Genomic DNA, 10000 nt, shown 5'->3' with positions numbered 1-10000 from the left:
TTGTTGGACGAATATTTATTTACGTTTTCATTCTTCATACATCTTCCTGGGCCACAATCAATGATGCATATAAAATCATTGAGATATCCTTAGAGTTTAATATTGTATGTTTTGACCGGTCTATTTGCAGCTACCCAGTATTTTCTTGGTTGATTCTGTAGACCTCGGAGACTTTTACAGGGATCTTCAAAACATACAAGAACAAGAATCACCAACATTAACAAAAGTGCAACCAAGCACCACAAGATACAAACCACCTCGTACTAGATTGCCCAGAGACAAAACTAGAAGGGGGATTTGAAACGATCAACAAATGTGATGATGACTTCAGAACCTGGATTGATACCTTGAACATAGAAGTGTAGCCGAACGATACTACTACTACTACTACTACTACTACTACTACTACTAGAGTTTAATATTGTTTTTGGAAATCTATAGGACGAATACTTATTTACAAGAAATAATTGATATTTAGTCTCCAATTCTAATAAATTCGACAATTCACCATAAGTCATGTGTCATAACAATCAACCTGTGATTGGTCATCTCTTTACATCCTAATAATTCCCCACAACATTACATGCCCCTCTCTTCTAAAGATCATCATTGCACTTTATGATAAGTACTAGCTATAACAAACAATGAACTTAAACAAGAAATATTCAATGTTCACACATGGTTAGTCTCTCACAAGAATACGTTCAAACTCGCTTATTTACATAACCCACCATCCATTGCAGCCACCAACCTACATGACATAGCCCTGCATCCTAGCAGGAAACCGCCAATGTCGTACAGAGTAATGGTGTTTGGCTGGGACATGAATTGGGGGGCAGCGTGGCTCAGCGGTATGGTCTTTGCTCGTACCTGAAAGGTACCGAGTTCGATCACCCGTCGCTGCGTTGTGTGGCCTTGAGCAAGTCAACTCGCCCTAGCTCAATTTGCGGAGCTGCACAGCGGCTGATGCCTGGGTTATTCTAGTCTTCCCTTGGAATAGACCCTAGAGACAAATTTCCCCTATGGGATGAATAAAGGGAATTTTTTATTTTATTTATTATTTATCATTTATTTATTAATTCAACTGGCAGCTCTTCAGTCTTTGGAATCACCACTGGTCACAGATCCAACATATATGGTTCGGCATTCCATCTATGTTGTCATTGTTACTGGAATTGATTCCACAAACCATTCCTTTGGTCCATTGCAAAGTGCATCGTTAAGACCGTAGATTTACCCACACTTCATTGCCCATATTCACAACAGTCGGCACATCTCTCGATCTTGTGTAGGCTCTACATCAGGATGCCTTGAAATATAGGTGAATACAGACTTCTGTGGTATTGTAATTTCCTTCTGTCCATTCATTGGATGGCATATTTACCAAACCACAGCCTCCATTGGAAAAGCTTGACCCCTCTCTGCAACAGCCTGTATTGTCCAATGATTCCTCTCCACTATACTATTGCCTGTACTTAGTCATGTAAAATGGTATTGTATTCCATCGAGTCAAGAGTTCGTTCATTTCCCTCAACTGCCGAAATGCAGTAGCATTATACATCAACACCTCACTCACTGGGCCTCTCTCATAAAAAAAACTTGCTAAATTTCCTTGCAGATAGAATGAGAGGTTTCATTCTTCATCTCTTGACAAATCTTTAATATTCCTGGGGCACAATCAACAATTGTCAAGACCATGATAATGGCTAACCTCATCCAATTTTCTTTGACGCCCAGTTCTCCAGGAGTATGACAAATGCTCACAGGATCAACTGATTGACACTTAACTCATTCATGAACAACTTTCTTGACCATATCCTTAGCCAAACACCAGGTTCACTCTACACCAAAGTGATGTTCATGCAAGGCCTTCACGTCACACCCTGCAACTGCAAAAACAACATCGACATGCCTTCACTACTTGACCATTGTCTCTTGACTCAAGTAAGTCTGTCCGCCTTCTTACACACAGATGCAACACATATAAACCCAATTGTCCTAGTTCCTTGACCATGCAGTTCAAGACACCCATCTACGTTTCACCAAAATCTCAGCAGCTCATTTGGTTTTTACCTTTCTGTCCTCTGATAGTGAGTTTACAATCAAGTCAGGCAATGTGGTTGAGATGGTCATCGATTTTATTTCGTTTAAGCCCAAATGCACACCTATGTTCAAACCTTTCAATGCTGATTCCATTTCTGTAACATTAATATGACTCATGTAGCATCTTCTGCCAACATACCACCAATTTCTACCAGTGCTGCCAATGCCAAATCACTTGCATCACACCATGTCACATTACTGTAAAACGATCTTACATCTTGATGGTAAAGTGCTTTAACTCACTGAACCCTAACACCAACTATATCTGTAGTAAACCCGGGGTTACTTTACCCCATGCCTATTTATTAGATTTTTTATGAGACGAATTATAGGCGTAGTATCAAAGCTAATGTTTTTAGTTTGTACATGTTAATGGTAGTTGAATAAAACTATCTACAATGTACATACTCATTTTTAATACATTTTCTCCTATTTTGAACAGTAGAAAAGATCTCTAGTTAAGGCTGACCATGAGGCTATCGTGTGTTGACAACCCCTCTTGGCCATCCAATGAAAAATACTCACCATGAGATAACCCATGTAGGGCTGCAAATCGTCACTTGCTATTCTAATCGCACAGCATAGGGTTGGCTGTGCATGTAACATTAAGGCCCAGAAAACTTGCAAGGCATAGCACACGCTTAACTGTGTTATTTGAGCATGGTTGTACGGGTGACAATTTTCAAAAACCCACTTAGCACAGAGATTTTGCTGTGCTGTGACATGTGAGAAATTTCGAATGGGTGACAAATAAATCATAGTACAGAGAAGAATTAAATGTTCTATGTGAGTGCATTTGAATGGGTGGTAATTAAAATCGCATAACAGAAGGCTGAACTGTTCTGTGTATGGACGGGTGCCCATAAAATATAACATAGAGAGGACTAAATTGCATTAGAAAATAATTAATTGCTAGATGATAAGGTTGCCCTGTTTGGTGACAAATATAAAGAGACGTTTGTTCGTAATATCGCCGCACCATGACATAAAGGAGTGTGATAAAATTTGGTGCCTTGAAGCTTGTGCTGATAACCACTAATCCAGACACAAAAAGAATAGTGTTAAATCTTGTGTGCAAAAAGTTTGAGAAGCTCAGTTGTTCTCATTATCCGGTATTTTGTTCAGTGACCGATTAAAAGTGTAATAACTACTCATATTGCACATCTTCTTTACAAGAAGCCAGATCATTTGCGTTACAAGAAACAGGAGCTCTCCTGGGACAACAAGACAAGATTTTTGTATATGTTTTGTGGTGTCATTATATGTTATCAAATAGTACGTTTTTTATTGTCAACCCATTTTATTTTATTTGCCACTATATTTTTTTGAAAATAAAGCTATAATACTATAAGGTGGCGTTTTTATGCACCTCCGTTGGAGGTGTACAAAAACGCACAGTTTATAGGCACCTCCGTTGGCGGTGCTGGTTAATTAATGAAAATGTTGCTGCTTGAAGCTCAAAGTAAACAATAATGATAAGTTTTGAATTGTAAGCCTCGATTTATTAGACGAAGACATACTGTGGACGTTTCTGGTTTCCCCTTTATGATGTGTAGTGTGAATGGCATAGATAAGGAGAAAAAATATAATAAACAATGATGGGACAGGAAATAGAATACTCCATTGTAAGGAAGTACAAATTAAATTATGACGATAAATATTAATAAAATTAATTAACACACCCCTTTTATGTACCACCGTTGGGGTGTAAACGTGCGGTGTAGAAATAGACCCCCAGACAAAAGAGGCTTCTCATCTTATTTTCTGTGAATAGACCCACGCTACGGAGCCACCTGACAGTTCATAACATTTAATAAGGTCTTTCTAGAACATTACTTTACCTTCAATGCAACTTCTATTTTCTGGTTTTAAATTTCGATTTTTTTAAAAAATTTATTTATTTATTAACAAAGACATACCTACAGATGTCACAATATAACTTTTGCCATGTCCAAATACAGACACAGCATCGCTGATGAAATTGGGTGGACTGCGCATGCGTAACGGAGGTGCATAAAAACGATCCGTTAAGATACACCGTCAACGGAGGTGCATAAAAACACTACGTACTACTATAATCTATCAGTAGACTTGTTTTTAACCACTTAAAATGCATACTTTTATGGGGACCTTTGTAATATTACTAGTCGAATTTTATTCATCAATTTTTAAAATTTTGTTTTTACTATATCAAGCTATGACTATGATTCTCATTTACTAAATCCTTACAGTGTAAGGCTTACACTTACATTTTCATTTTAGTTAGTCAGTAAATGTACCTAATATTCAAATTCAATTCTAATTTCCTAGCGACGCCTCATAAAATACCACAGCCATGAATCAAAAATCAAAATAACATTCTCTAAATTTTCCAATAGCAAACAGACAACGAAGAAAAAAAAAAAAGAAAAAAAAACATACTCAAGACTGACTTTTTATCCAGATGATAGAAACGAGAAGGGGAACATCACCGGCGAGAATGGACATGCAGAGAAGTTGGAACCACTTTCATTTTCGAACCCCAATAGTCCCTTATATCCATCGCAATTTACAAAATTTAGGGTCGATTTTAATTTGAATTATTCTGTGCTCTACAAATCAAGAGTACACTGGCATAAAGGCAATACAACACAAGCAGAAAGGGAAAACATAAATTACCTGATAGAATTTCAAACATTGTCAGCCATGTTGTTTAGGTTAGAAACAAGCGATATTGGAGTGATCCCCCTTCAAAATATTGGTCTGGGGTACTGTAAGGGATAAAAACTAAGATGTGATCTCCCCAAAGATTCCTCGTAATCATAACTTTTAAAAGGTCAAAAGGTGCCCGTCTGATACCAGTGTTAAGAAAATTTGAATTTTACTTAATTATAGGCTGTTTTCATTGGGTTAATGCTTGTAATCAATTGATATTATGAAGAAGAGATAAAATGAGATAGCTCAACATACTCTGTTCAACAGAATATGAAATAAACAACTTGAAAGTGAAATTTGAATGCTGTTTGGCATTTGCTTAAAACGAGGTCAACGCATCACCTTTTTAGAAATCATGTAGAAATTAAATGTGATGTTTTAGCTCACGTGATTGAAATTTGACTAATAGTATAAAGTCAAAATTTACTTTTAAACGCAGTTGCAGTATATTACATATCTGATTAAGTTTCATATAGAGTTCTTAAAAAGTTGGTGTTGCTTGTGACCTTTGGTGTCATCAAACACAGCACAATACTAAGCCTCGACACGAAACTTTAAAGCTCATGTTTAATGTTTATAAAATGTTTAATTATGAGAAAAAAGCATAGATTTACTATCTGAACTCAAATCTTGGAGTAAATGTATACCGTTTTGCCGATATTGAGGTCTATTGGTTTTGGTGTCATTTGTCACAAGCAACACGGCATGCGTGGACACGTGGAAGTTTGTTTCGTTAAATGGCGATTCGCAATTTTGATCCACCCTTCTTCCCAGTCTTTGAAGTGCAGCACTTTCGTTTGCCTTTACAGCGTGGCTCCAGTGAGAAAAGGTAAGTTGAACTTTGGTGTCATCGCTATTTTACATTGTCACAAGCAACACTTGATATTGGATATTACAAAGTGCCACCAAAAAAATTATGTTTTCAGCTGTTATTCTATTTACAAATATGATATTATGACATCTCACATAAGACTGTGATTTTGACACAATTAATTATTTCCTTGTAATTCTAATTTTTTATGTTTCAGGGTTGTATCAATCAAGAAAAAGACAAAACTCAAGCTTTCGACGAATCCAGATAAAAGAAGGGTTGTCAAGAAATTTGATTTGATTTACTATTAACACACTAAATTACTACAAACTAGCAGATTTGAGCAGTAGGGCGGATGTTACGGTATGGTTACAAGAATTCATTACCATGGCTGATATTTATCTAGTGTTTGTGTGACTTCTGGTACTTTTTGTGACAATTGGTGTCATTGGTTAAAATGTCACAGGTGACACTTAAGTTTGAAGTTTCTAATGTATTTCTGTTTTCATGTTCTTCAAAGCTTGAAATGTCATTGAATTACATTTTAACAGACGATATTACATGTGTTCAGTTTCTATTCTTGATTTATTGTGGCAAAATTGCGTTCTAGTGCCGATTTTGACAAAGTAATAGCAACAATGGTATTACTAATTTCTAAGTATATTTCCAATTTGAAAGTATTTAGTTTCTTAAAATATTATTGAATTTCATTTTATAGTAGGTTATTGTGCTTTTTTGACTGAAAATAATGCTATATTATGGACGAAAGTGTGATTTGGTGTTGCTTGTGACATAAGTAATGGTGTCACCGGTCTTATGTCACAAGTCACATTCAGATGCTCTAATTTCCATGTATATTTCTATTTTTTGAAGTCTTTGGTTTCTGAAATATTATTAAATTCCATATATAACTGTGGTTATTACACTGGTTTGACTGAAATTAATGATATATTGTCGAAATTGCAATTTGGTATTGCTTGTGACATAAGTAATGGTGTCATCGGTCTAATGTCACAAGTGACACAATGTCGCTAAATAAGATATGCTTTGGTCACATTATTTCCCAACATTTTATTCCAAACGTTTTTGAACATTGCTGGTAATAAGCATATGCAATATTGTTGTTGTTGTTAATGTACAAACATTTCTATGAAATAATATATTTGCATTCTATGTTGCTTGTGACCGATGACACCAAAAAGCAACATTTTCTCCCAATAGTTGGTAATATTATTGTACTATGATTGTTGTTGATTGTGTCCTTTTGTCTATAACTTACTAAATAAAGTTTGATACTCAACAAAAACCATTTGGTTATTGAGTTTTTTGTCTCATTTCGGTGTCACCGGTCACAGGTGACACCAGCAACCTATAGGTATTGTTGACGATATTATGATGCGTTAGACCTTAAAGTTATCTAAAGGGCCTTTGATTCATGAAGTACAGGGTTTTTGCTACATATATAGAAACCTGAATGGACTATTATGTCACTTTTATTTTGAGAAAAAAAATTGGCACCTTTTGACCTTGGCTCATACATAAAGAATCGAGGATGTTTCTGTTTCAGTAAGAATCTATTTTTCTTGCGAATAAAGAAAGACTCTTTTTGCACTGCTGTCGACATGGCTTTCAATCTTGAATGTATATATTATGCATTATTATATTATTATGGTTATCTTCTATATATATATATATATATATATATATATATATATATATATATATATATATATATATATATCTTCTATATATATATATATATATATATATATATATATATGTGTGTGTGTGTGTGTGTGTGTGTGTGTGTGTGTGTGTGTATGTGTGTGCTTTGCATGTCACGGTTAAAGATATAGATAGAATGCGCTTGGCCAAGGAGTTCACAACATTGAAGTATAACGAACCAACACACAAAACTGTGTGTATCCATGAATGTTTATAGTCGGGTTAATACAGTTCAGTGAGCATTACTCATAAACACGGATGGCAAAAAACAATAACAAAGACCGGAGTGACGTCATCTTCGAACTATCTATACCATATGTTATGTTATGTTATTATTATCTTACCACAATAATCTCGAACCCAACACACTGTTTACTTAATTGACACAATTCCCCGCACGTTATCCGTCTCTTGGATAAACAAATTATCTACAATATACAAAATGAACGTGATTCTAGGTAAGCAACAAAGTTGTCTGTCTATCCGTTGGGAGATTGAACTATCTACAATGAGGTTTTGATTGTATGTCAGATTAATTTGTAAAGATATGAACAAAGTGTGTAATGGTAGCACGTCTGACCGGTAATCCGAAGGTCTGAGGTTCGATCCCAAGTCGAGGTCGATAGACTGATTTTTTGGGATGTTTTCTTTTTTTTTTCTTCTTCTTCTATATTTCTGTCTTGCTTTGTCTGGCACCTTTCATACACACTTGTTCAGATTGTTATCTAACACTGGTGCCTGCTCCTTAATTTCGGGAGGCTTTCCGAAAGATCCTACATCCTCAATATTTTTTTTTTTTAATATAATGTTCTAATAGGGGGTTGGGAGGGGGGAAGCTTTTTTTTTTTGTTTGTTTGTTTGTTTTTAAAGTCTCTCCCCTCTTGGATAAACAAATTATCTATACAAAATGAACGTGATTCTAGGTAAGCAACAAAGTTGTCTTTCTATCCGTTGGAAAATTGAACTACAATGAGGTTTTGATTGTATGTCAGATTAATTTGTAAAGATATGAACGAGTGTGGGTACTACCGCAAACTCGCGGACCCAAATAATTTTGGGGTTTTGGGAGGGGGAAAACTTTTTTTTTTAATTAAAAAAAGTTAAGTAGGGGGTTTGGGAGGGGAGAGACTTTATAAAAAAAAGTTTCCCCCCTCCCAAAACTCCAAAATTATTTGGGTCCCCGAGTTTGCGCGGTAGTACCCAAGTGTGTAATGGTAGCACGTCTGACCGGTAATCAGAAGGTCTGAGATTCGATCCCAAGTCGAGGTCGACTGATTTTTTGGGGATGTTTGTTTTATTTCTTCAAATTTTCTTTCTTGCTTTGTCTGGCACCTTTCATACACACTTGTTCAGATTGTTAACTTACACTGGTGCCTGCTCCTTAATTTCGGTAGGCTTTCCGAAAGCTCCTACAGGAGCAGTATTCTTTTTTTTTTTTTTTTAATAATATTCTAATAGGGGGTTTGGGAGGGGGGGGGGGTCTTTTTTTTAAGTCTCTCCCCCCCCCCCCCCCCTCCCAAACCCCCTACTAGAACATTATTATAAAAAAGAATATAGATAGTTCGAAGATGACGTCACTCAGGTCTTTGTTATTGTTATTTGCCATCCGCGTTTATGAGTAATGCTCACTGAACTGTATTAACCTGACTATAAACGTTCATGGATACACACAGTTTTGTGTGTTGGTCGGTTATACTTCCGGAATGCAATGTTATGAGCTTCTTAGCCAAGCGCATACTATCTATTGGGGATGTAGGAGCATTCGGAAGGCCTCCCTTAATTTCTTAAATTTAATTTGTCAGAAACAGTAAGAAATAGTTGTTTTTTGGGTTTTTTTTTTAATGCGCTCAATTTCGCTTTACGTATTATTGAAGCAAACTTGTGGATTGTCCGACGTGCACTTATTTGTGGGTCTGATAACCCAATTCATTGTGGGCTCATTGACATTGACATTGACAGACACAAAATATTGTTCATTACAATAATATTAGACTAGGCCCATAAGTGGGTTCGTTCGGCTGTCAGACCTGCATATAAATGTACACGTCCATTAGCTACCGACAAAGAATCCTCTACAGAAGTTTCTGGATCTGTCGTATCAATTCTGTTGACCCGACGATGAACGAAGATGACGTCACTCAGGCCTTTCTTATTGTGTTTTGCCACCCATGTTTGTGAGTAATTCTCACTAAACTGTATTAACCAGAATTTTGTGTGTTGGTTCTTTATATTTCCGGATGGCAATGTTGTGAGCTTCTAAGCCAAGCGCATACTATCTATATTCACATGTATGATTTTCATGAAATCAAAAAGAAACGAAAAACAAAATAAATATGTTTTTTTTTTTTTTAATATAGTGAGAAGAAAGGAGCCACATAGAAAAAAAAATATTAATACAAAAAAAAAAAAAAAAACCCAAAAAAACAAACAAACAAAAAAAAAAAAAAAAAGAAGAAAAAAAAACCCCAGAAAAAAGCTAAATCGATAATGAAGTTAAATGAATGTTAGTGTGTTTTGAAACTAATGATCCCAGATTTTAATTGTGTTTTACTTCTGTATTATTACTTTTATTGGCATTAACGACACTAGTCGTTTGATATTAATGGCAACTGTGATATGCATAAAGCAAGGCGAACAAACAGTGATATCATTTTGTTCTCATTTACC

At 35.7% G+C, this 10000-nt stretch overlaps 2 protein-coding genes across 8 annotated transcripts in view; one reads left to right on the top strand and one right to left on the bottom strand.

Annotated features, from left to right (window-relative positions):
- The window catches only part of LOC144973680 (centrosomal protein of 112 kDa-like), a 108889-nt gene extending 104051 nt beyond the window's left edge, over window positions 1–4838 (bottom strand). For all 6 annotated transcript variants that reach the window (XM_078916456.1, XM_078916459.1, XM_078916455.1 and 3 more), the window contains exon 1: window positions 4762–4838. The gene's annotated coding sequence lies outside the window, so the exon portion shown is untranslated. The remainder of the gene's footprint in view (window positions 1–4761) is intronic.
- A 2931-nt stretch (window positions 4839–7769) lies between these two features.
- Window positions 7770–10000, top strand: part of LOC144973679 (uncharacterized) — a 22488-nt gene continuing 20257 nt past the window's right edge. Inside the window, exon 1 of one of the 2 annotated variants that reach the window (XM_078916453.1) lies at window positions 7770–7791. The gene's annotated coding sequence lies outside the window, so the exon portion shown is untranslated. Of the gene's footprint in view, window positions 7792–8234; window positions 8257–10000 lie in introns of those variants that run through there. The other variant, XM_078916451.1, reaches the window with a different exon arrangement.

The sequence above is a fragment of the Berghia stephanieae genome, chromosome 5 (genome assembly GCF_034508935.2).
Source record: "Berghia stephanieae isolate SIO BIC M18660-M18661 chromosome 5, UCSD_Bste_1.3, whole genome shotgun sequence".
Lineage (NCBI taxonomy): Eukaryota > Metazoa > Mollusca > Gastropoda > Nudibranchia > Aeolidiidae > Berghia > Berghia stephanieae.
This window is presented reverse-complemented; position numbering and strand designations above follow the sequence as displayed.